A 9,955-nucleotide genomic window follows, 5' to 3' on the forward strand; every position below is an offset into this window, starting at 1 on the left:
AACTAAAACAATATCACTCTATATTAAAAAGGTATAGAGTGCTATACCAAACTATCGTTATATGGTGACTAGGTAGGATTGAATTCAAAATCCAAAGAGAAACATTCACCTACTGTATATATAGAATAGTATTGGCCGCTCGCGAGTATAGGCTGTAAATATAGTGGGAATCTCTACACTATATATTAAAATCAGAATCAAAACTGTGTTTGGGATAACATCTAACCTAAACTTTATTGATGCTAGGTCACTGAACCAGTTGTCACTTCAAGTTGCGGAATATCAACAAAGTCCGTAAAACGATACCTACAGTGAATTAATCCTGGGAATTCAGCCAGCATTTGTGTACAAATTAACTATATAAATACATTGTATCACTTTACCAATGAAAGGGATACAGTGAACATATATTAGTTAACCTGAACTATATAGAGAAAACTGATCCTACAGTACTGTACTATACTAATTTACACTAATTTAGAACTAAACCTTGATAAATCAGCAGTAATCCCATGAATAACATCGGTCCAGATGTGCCGATGGGACACCTACTTGTCTGACTAAAGAATAATCTAACCAATTGATAGTAAACATACCGAGAAATAACACACACATCGAGACAACAGCACAGCCTTATTTTAATTCACACTTTGTTTCAATGCACCAATCTCTAATTTTAATATATTTTGCTGATGTCTAAAAGGTAATTTTTTAATAAATCAATAAAAGTTATTTTTTATTGTAGTCTTATTTAGTGTATTGAGATCTGACTGTAAGGTAGAACTGGGTGTGTGAACCCAGTTACCGTGACTCTATGGTCCTGCTGGCCTCCTGTGGGCTAAAGCTTTGCCAATAACAGCAACGTACGACGGAGCTGATTATGCCAGCTCCGCCCCCGATGCCGCCTGGTCTTTAGTGTGACAAGGTGGCCCGCAGGAGATAGAACACACAACAAAAAGGGTGAGCTGGCGATCACACCCAGTCTTCCAAGATGCAGGGAAGAATAACCACACGGGTGCAACAGGACAAGCTAACTAATGGAGAATGGACAGGCCAGAAGCACCCTGAGGAGGCCCAAGTGTGAGGAACCACCCTAGGTGCTGCTGTGTGTCTAGCAATTGCAGCAATGATGTACAGCAGTGGTGTTTTACCCTAAATGAATGCAACCATGCACAGTGGTGGTATATAACACAATATAAATGCTACAATGCACAGAGGTGGTATGCATCACAATATAAATCTCCAGAACCCTGCACAAGGAAGGAATAACCCCTAGAAGGCAAACCTGACCCCTAGTGTGAGTTCCTGCAACAATGCAGAGATGGTACCAAATAATATAATAAGAGAAGATGCTGCAGGGGAAGCCCCTGACTTATCTGTAGTGATGGTGATACTGCAGACAGATCTCAGGGGACTACATCGCAGGCAGACAGGACCGCTGAATGTGACTCGGAACACAGATAGTGTAACACAATACAGGCTTGGGGCACAGGACGCTCAGCAGGAGTGCATAGCTGTAGTACACCGGGCTGTAGCAGGAAACAATAACGAAGCTAGCAAGAACTCCCCAAAGGAATAAGAGCTCAGGCCAAACAGACTAGCACACAGGACTGGGAACTAGGAACTATAACTGGAAGAGATGTATGCAGTAGGTCAGAATGCCTTATGAAGGCCTCAGTAATCAAGGCAGCTGGGCTAACAAGGTCAGACTTTTGCATACATTAATTCACAGGAGATTGGGCTGTAATGGCACAGACTCACAACTGGATTACCAACACAGACTGAAATTAACCCATGACAGACAAGACAGATATGAGTCATAAATAATGACTCCTAACAGTACCCCCCCCTCCTTGAGGAGGGGTCAAGGGACCCCAATACCAGGTTCTCCACGACATGGATAATTCCAAAACCCTGGCATGCGGGTACTAACAAAAACAAACAAGAAAAACAGAAACAAGCTGTAGCTGCAGCTTGTAACAGTGCCCCCCCTCCCTCCCCTTGAAGGTGGCCATAGGACACAACAAGACCAGACAAGTGCATATGACAAGCAGGGCAAAGGTAAAGGGTCAGTGATTATTCTTCTTTTGGTACTTATATGTTAGCCGGGCTCCCGGCTACTCTACGTTGAGAATGTAGCTTTGTGCGGCAGGCGGGCGCACGGGCAGCCTGGGGGGGTTCACTTACATATGAGTGTCGGCGGGACGGTCGGCGGGGAATCAGCGGTGGACGGGAGGTGGCAAAGTCTGTAGGCGGCGGGGAACAATGGCGGCGTTTCAGCGTAGTCACCGCTGGGGGAGCATCACATGGTTTCCCAGCTCCCCCAGCGGCACTACGCTAATAGCGTAAATAGCGGAGATGCTGGACTGGGGCTGCCGGGACTGCAGGGAGCCGAGTGCCGGAGACGCCGGGATGGTAAATATATCATACACACACACAAAGTACACACTACACACACACTTACACAATCATATGCCCACTATCTGCGTCATAACCCCAGTGTCCACGTGGGCGTGGAGTTAGTTTTATAAAGTGTGGCGAGCACAGCGAGCCACCGAGCCCGTAGCGTGGCAAGGGGACGCAGATATACACGTCCAGTGCTCTCGTCACACTTTATAAAACTAACTCCACGCCCACATGGACACTGGGGTTATGACGTGGATAGTGGGCATATCATCCTTTATGTGTTAGAAGGGCTCCAGTTACGTAATTTGCTTAACTTACGTCATTTGCGTAAGTTATGTAGTTTACGTAGCCAGCATAGTGGTGTATTGGTATTCTCAATACACCACTACGCAAACTACATAACGGGTGCCCAACTAACATATAAGTACCCTTCTTTTTCCTTCTCTTAGAATGTTTGGTAAGAGAAGATGTCCCTTATTTGAAACAGACTTCTTCATAAGCCATATTTGATATGGCCTGTAAACACTGGAAAACCATCAATCTCAGACACAAATTCTGAATCGGCATCTCAGAATGAATCAAACCTGGGTTCCACTGCTCTAGAAGCTAATATTCCAGGAACATACATGTTAGAGGGTGACAAAAGAGCACACCCAGCGGCAATAGCTATGGGCTGGGCCTTTTGCACTGACTAGCTCGAGTGCTTCACTGGGGTAATGGCACCAGTGATCTAACTTGAGGCCCTTGAGGCTGTGACTTTAGGGACCCCCTTAGAGGTTATGTCCTTCAGCATCTCATCTAGGACTGTGAGCCATTCTGAGACAGTGGCAGGTGGAACCTCGGCAGAGGCGGTGGCCCTTGGGACCTCAGCAGAGGCGGTGGCCCTCGGGACCTCAGCAGAGGCAGTGGCCCCTGGGACCTCACTTGGGACTAGAGACTGAGACTGTGGGCCCCCACTTGGGGCTGGAAACTGAGACTGTGGGCCCCCACTTGGGGCTGGAAACTGAGACTGTGGGCCCCCACTTGGGGCTGGAAACTGAGACTGTGGGCCCCCACTTGGGGCTGGAAACTGAGACTGTGGGCCCCCACTCGGGGCTACAAACTGAGACTGTGGGCCCCCACTCAGAGCTTGAAACTGAGACTGTGGGCCCTTACTTGGGCCTATGGCCTTTGGACCCCCACCTGGGGCTGCAGCCATTGGCTCACTTGGCAGGCCCCGAGCATTACAATTGCCCAGCGGGCCCCCGGCATCAGACTTGCTTGGTGGGCTCCCGGCATCAGACTCGCTCGGCGGTCCCCCGGCAATGGAGTCACCCAGCGGGCCCTTGGCAATGGAGTCGCCGACAGAGACCAAGACAAAGACATTGGGTACCAATCCGGAACAACTCGGATTGCAACTCTGATTTTACAGGATAAGAAATCACATTATTTGAGGAGTACATCTTCTGTTGCTTCCTGAACCAGGATTCCTGAATTAGGGCTTCTTAGTACTTGGACCCCCATCATAAATCAGAGCGCTTTTAATGGATGATTCAGCGGTACATTCCTTTGCCATAGTGGAGACAGGCATAGATCTAACTACCTGACTCGACTTGGCCAGAGGAAACACCCTGTCACCACCACCAGGATTGCGCAATTCACAAGCCTGGAGATAGTGGCCTGAATGTCCACAGTATAAGCATAGAAGTCTCTCCGCCACTCCAGTGAAAGCTTCGGCCGTACAAAACCTCTATGGTTTTCCTGGGCCTCCGGGTGTGAGAACTCGCTGACTACAAACTTTTTAGACAGGATCTCATTAGGGGCTGCATAAACCCCAGTGACCTCTGGGAGGATCAGGAAAATTTCGGTTAGCAGTTTTTACAGCTGCAGTTGGGACTGCTGCAAAGCCTCTAACTGCCCAGGTTTAACGGCAGAGAAGGCCAAATTTAGAGCCACTAATGACTCTTGCATGGCCTGCATGGGAGAGCCGTGCAAGGTCACAAACAAAACAACTACTCCAAGATAGACTATGACAAGACAAACTATGGCAAGACAAAACACAGGACTGGACTGAGAGGACTGAACTCAGCTCCAGAATTATTTTGTGGCCAGTTATAATGTAAGGTAGAATTGGGTGTGTGGGGCTACCAGAGGGTCGATTACCAACACAGACTGAAATTAACCCATGACAGACAAGACAGATATGAGTCATAAATAATGACTCCTAACACTGACATCTTCTTTGTTCCTTTTTCTTTACATAGTATATAAAGCATTCTACTTAAAACACAAGAAAATACAAATTCTTCATATTTGTCCATTTAGTGCGCCACAGAAATCTTTCTTTTTCTTCGCACATATACGATAAAGGGATTTTTGTAAGAACTTACCGTTCAAATCCCTTTCTCTGATATGGTCCTGGTGACACAGCTCACATTGGGATGTAGAAGGGTCCGTAGGAGCCAGGTACCTATCCTAAAGCTTTTCAGAGGGGTAGGCTCCTCCCCCTGCATCCCAGACTCTTCAGTTCAATCTTGCAAAGCCACTGGAATACATTAACTCAGTACAAACGCCTGCACATATTATATGCACAATTTCAAAAAATTACTTTTCAACCATATATAACATGAACCATCATGAACACTGGCATACTTACTGAGCGTAAGGGAGGGATCGCTGTGTCACCAGGACCATATCAGAGAAAGAGATTCGAAGTGGGGAAAACGATGCCCAGGAAATCCAAACACTCTGCCAGGATCTCTAAGCCAGTTTAGCTCCGCTGCAAGCGTCCTCTGAATGGTACCAAACAGAGTGAGGGAAGAGACCAAGTCCCTGCTGCTGCGGGGTCCGTGACTTTTGACGCCAACCACCCCCAGACAGCCGCTCCCAATGTAGGATTTCCAAGTTCCAGTGTCTCCCCCTCGGCTGGGTACCACTTGGAACACGCCTGTGACACGCTGCTGTCCTCTGTAACAGGAGCTCAGCGTGTAAGCTCCGCAGAAAATGGACGCTGCCATCACGGAACGCCTTTCCCCCATGACCCCCACCTCGCGTGTAGCCGGCTTCAGTGCGCTCTGGAGCCCAGGCAGCTTCTTAATAGAAGCTGTCAGCGCCGCACAGGGAGACCAGACAGTGTCTCTCCTGTGCACAGTGAGCTGACAGGACGCGCTTCTGTCAGCTCCTGCTGCGCTGTCAGTGTGAGGATTCAATGAGAATCCTCACACTGTGCCTACCTAGCTAAGTGTAAAAGTTAATAAAATAAAAAAACACCTAACTATCTCTAATCCTTCGGCTGCCCCTGCAGCCCTTTAGAATAGCACCCACTCCAGTGGGCACCTAACAGGAACTGAAGAGTCTGGGATGCAGGGGGAGGAGCCTACCCCTCTGAAAAGCTTTAGGACAGGTGCCTGGCTCCTACGGACCCTCCTACATCCCAATGTGAGCTGTGTCACCAGGACCATTGAAAGAGAAAATTAATTTTGTCAATGAATACTATTTAACCATTTAAGTGACCCAGCGCTAACTTTATGGGTCGGCAATAACCGTGTCGGCAATAAGAATGAGTAGAGGCTTTCCAAAAACATCAGGTGGCGTTGACTGCTTGCTCAGAGCACAGTGCTAAAGCTGCACTTAATCTATTTGGCACAATATTTTTTATATGAGCAATGTGATAAAGAATTATGTCAATGGACACTATTTAATCATTCAAATTACCCAGTGATAATCTCGTGTGTCGAGTCGGCAATAGGAAGGAGTAGATGCTCTAACTAAATCAGCCCTCTGCAAACACATCAGGCAGCATTGACTGCATATTCAGAACACAATGCAGTAACCCTAAATTGCACTTAATCTATTTGGCATACAGATAATGGAACGTGTCTATATTAGTGCTCTATAGAGGAGTAGTTTTCATTTCTGCAATACGCAATAATCTGTATCTCCCATAGGATCTCAACACTGGCAACTGCCCCATGTATGTGTGATACGTCTGCTTAAAGGTTAAACCAGAGCTATTTAAACAACTCTAGCAACCTAAGATACCGCACTAAACTTGCATGAACACAGGTTGCAATGACGCAGATTTATGAAAGCGTAACATATACATTTAAGTAGCACTCAATACTCGGTACTTGTTTCCTAGCACGGCCACATCGTGGGCATCGTGAGGAAAAATCGGGGGCATCGCGGCCATCGCAAGCACTAAAAAAATCGGGTGCGATGGTCGCGACGCGATGCCCGCGATTTCCCCATAGGGAACAATGTTAAATGCCTCAATTTAGCCTCGATGCCCCCGATTTTCCATAGGAAACAATGTGAAATGGGTCAATTTACCCAAATCATCATAGGGAACAATGTTAAATGGGCCATAAACCCCCCAAAACACCCCTGAACAGTGAAATGTCCCCCCAAAAGTATTTTACGCCACCCCACGATCAACGCGAACCCGAAGCGTGGCGAGCGCAGCGAGCCCGCGAGGGGCGGCGGTACGCGTCCTCTGACCTTTTCATACCCCCACTATCCACTAGGGCGTGGAGTTGAGAATAGAATAGTGTGGCGAGCGCAGCGAGCCACCGCGCCCGAAGCGTGGCGAGCGGACGCAGATACCTGTGAAGGCCGCGAAGGGACGCGTTTACCTGTGAAGGTATCTGCGTACGCTCGCCGCGCTACGCTCGCCACACTATTCTATTCTCAACTCCACGCCCTAGTGGATAGTGGGGGTATGAAAAGGTCGGAGGACGCGTACCGCCGCCCCTCGCGGGCTCGCTGCGCTCGCCACGCTTCGGGTTTGCGTTGATCGTGGGGTGGCGTAAAGTACTTTTGGGGGGACATTTCACTGTTCTGGGGTGTTTTTGGGGCTTTCTGGCCCATTTACCATTGTTCCCTATGATGATTTGGTGAAATTGAGGTATTTAACATTGTTTCCTATGGGGAAATCGTGGGCATCGCGTCTGGACCATTTAAGGGTTTTTCAGCCGCATACGACGCGACCGACGCGATTTTGACTATTTTCAATGCATTTCAATGGGAAAATTGGGGGCATCGCGTCGGTCGCGTCGTATACCACTAAAAATGACACACGATGCCCGCGATTGTGGCCGTGCTAGGAAACAAGTACCCAATACTCAATAGCAATTTGTGTACTAAGTTGCACAAACAGCTTTTATTGTACTCTGCTGTAACAGGTACAGCTATAAGTGATATCTTTATCATTTTAATGGGTAGCGATAAAAGGGGGGTGCGGTGTTGTTGGAGTCCCCCCGGACCTGCGCCCCCCCTTCCCCGGAACTCACCTCAGCTGACCTCTCGGTGAACACACAACACAGGCACAGTGCAGCCTGCAGAGCGCCGAGCCCCTCTGTGCCCTAGGCTTGGCGCTCTGCAGGCTGCACTGTGTATCGTGCATGCCTGTCTGGGGGGCTGCCGGGTGGGGGAGGTGGTGTGCGGGGGTGGGGGGTGTCACTGTGGGCAGCTGCCCGGGCCCCTCCAGAGGCTGGGGCCCGGGTCAGCTGTACCCACAGCACCCCCCTGTCGGCGGCCCTGGGTGCATAACCACATACAGTAATCACTTTACACCACACAGTAGTATCTGTTATTTACATTATACTACACAGTAGTTCAACTTGTACACATTGCGCCAGCTAGAGCTCCTTAGGCACACAGAGCCAGGTAGAGCCCATTAGACACACTGTGCCAGGTAAAGCCCTTTATACACACTGCACCAGATAGAGCCCCTAAGACGTAATCCTGTGCCAGGATTATGCACACCGTTATGCCTATTACATATTATGACACACACCGTATTTCCTATGACATATTATGACACTCACCTACATGCTCATTACCAGGAGTTACATGCTCATTGCCATGAGTTTTTTGCTTAATGCCAGGGGTTACATGCTCCTTGCCAGGGGTTTCATGCGTACTGCCACAGGGGATCCCATGTTCCTTGCCACATGCTCATTTCCAGGGGTTTCGTGCTTATTGTCCAGGGGTTATTACATGCACTTTTTCTGATGGGGTTACTTGCTTTTTTGCCAGGGGGGGTTACATGCTCATTGGTCGGGAGTTAAATGGCCATTGCCTGCACAGGTGCAGGTGGACCTGTAGTTTCTCCTTTAAGGCAGGCACCATTTTTGAAGGTGCACAGGGTCTCTGTCTGAGAGTGGATGGAGACTCTGAGCCCCCAAGGTTATGGAAAGACACCCACCCCCCCCACCCCTACATGATTATCGCACTTAACTGATTTTGTCTACTCTGAAGAGGTGGGTGATGTCACTGATGATATCGCTTCAGTGTGTACAGTCAATATTGCTTGACAAGGACACCTTCAAGGGTACATTGAACAGTATATCACTGGTGATATCGCTCATTGAGAAAATTGTCTAATTTGTACGAGGCTTTGGTGCTTCAAATAATTGTAATTTGTCTGTGGCGAAAGTACACCAGAACATATTTTTATGTTTAAAGAAAGTGACTTTTTACAGTAAATACAGTACATAGAAGCTTGTTTATTATGTTTTTCTTTTTAATAACGGATTTAGAAGAGCTTTTGTGAGACTGTGTGGGTAGTGGGAATTGTGAATACTAACAAGACAATAGTTGTCTCTTTTTAGGTGCTGAACATTCCTTCAAGATCAAAAGAAACTACTAATAAGGCAATGATATGACGAAAACAGCATCGACAGACTAAGCTAGAAATCTGTCTAATCTTCATCAGTGAAGCAGTCAAAGTTGTTTTCAATACAATATTAACATAATAAATATTGTTTCACTAATTGTTTCTTGTGTTTGAGGCTTGTGTTCTAAACCTCCTACGCAAAAGTATTTTTGTAATAGTGTGTATGTTTTGCGTTTGAATTTTCCTATATTACTTACATTTACATATTCCATATAACTCATTGAACACTGCATTTCTATTGAACTTTGATCTCTAGTGACTGACTTGCATTATTAATTGTATTGTAATCAGTAGAGACAGGATTATATGCAACATAAAAAGCTTGAAATATGCATGAAAAATACTTAAATATGCATGAAAAGTGTTCAAATATGCTACATTAAATAATAAAAAAGTAATTTTTAACTTATTTAAAAAAAAAAATCAGCATACAATTAGTTGCAAATAAACCTCAAAAATAGGCCCACAGTATCTGCAGATGTCTAGTGCTATACACAGGATTTTTTTTCTTCCTGGCTGCTACAGCAGAATGCAGCGTCCAAAGCTCTTCTTGCATCAACTACACGGACCCTCATCTCCAGCACCGATGGATCAAATGTCAGCATAGCATGTGAGGGCGGTGCAGTGGAAGGCTTCCTCCCTGCTCACTGTGACGCGACATTTCCTCCACACCGTGTGATGTCACAACCCTTTTGCCCGCCTCCTCTGCTGCAGAAGTCTGTCTCTTGGTGTAAAGTCCCAGGCCAGGGGCAGGCAAAGGTTTAGGAGCTTCGTAATGGCATCCACCCTGACTGACTTTTATCAACGGGATGCAGTTTAAATCCCGGCGGTCGGGATCCCAGCGTTCAGAATCCCGATGCCGGAATCCCAACCGCCGAAATCCCGACAGTT

General features: G+C 47.1%; 1 protein-coding gene across 1 annotated transcript in view; it reads left to right on the top strand.

The window, feature by feature from the left end:
• CACNA1S (calcium voltage-gated channel subunit alpha1 S) overlaps positions 1-9,113 on the top strand; it is a 761,524-nt gene extending 752,411 nt beyond the window's left edge. The window contains exon 42 of the mRNA XM_083173194.1: positions 9,000-9,113. The gene's annotated coding sequence lies outside the window, so the exon portion shown is untranslated. The remainder of the gene's footprint in view (positions 1-8,999) is intronic.
• The last annotated feature ends 842 nt before the right edge of the window (positions 9,114-9,955 follow it).

This window comes from Crinia signifera, chromosome 2, assembly GCF_055691185.1.
Source record: "Crinia signifera chromosome 2, ASM5569118v1, whole genome shotgun sequence".
In the NCBI taxonomy this organism is placed as follows: domain Eukaryota; kingdom Metazoa; phylum Chordata; class Amphibia; order Anura; family Myobatrachidae; genus Crinia; species Crinia signifera.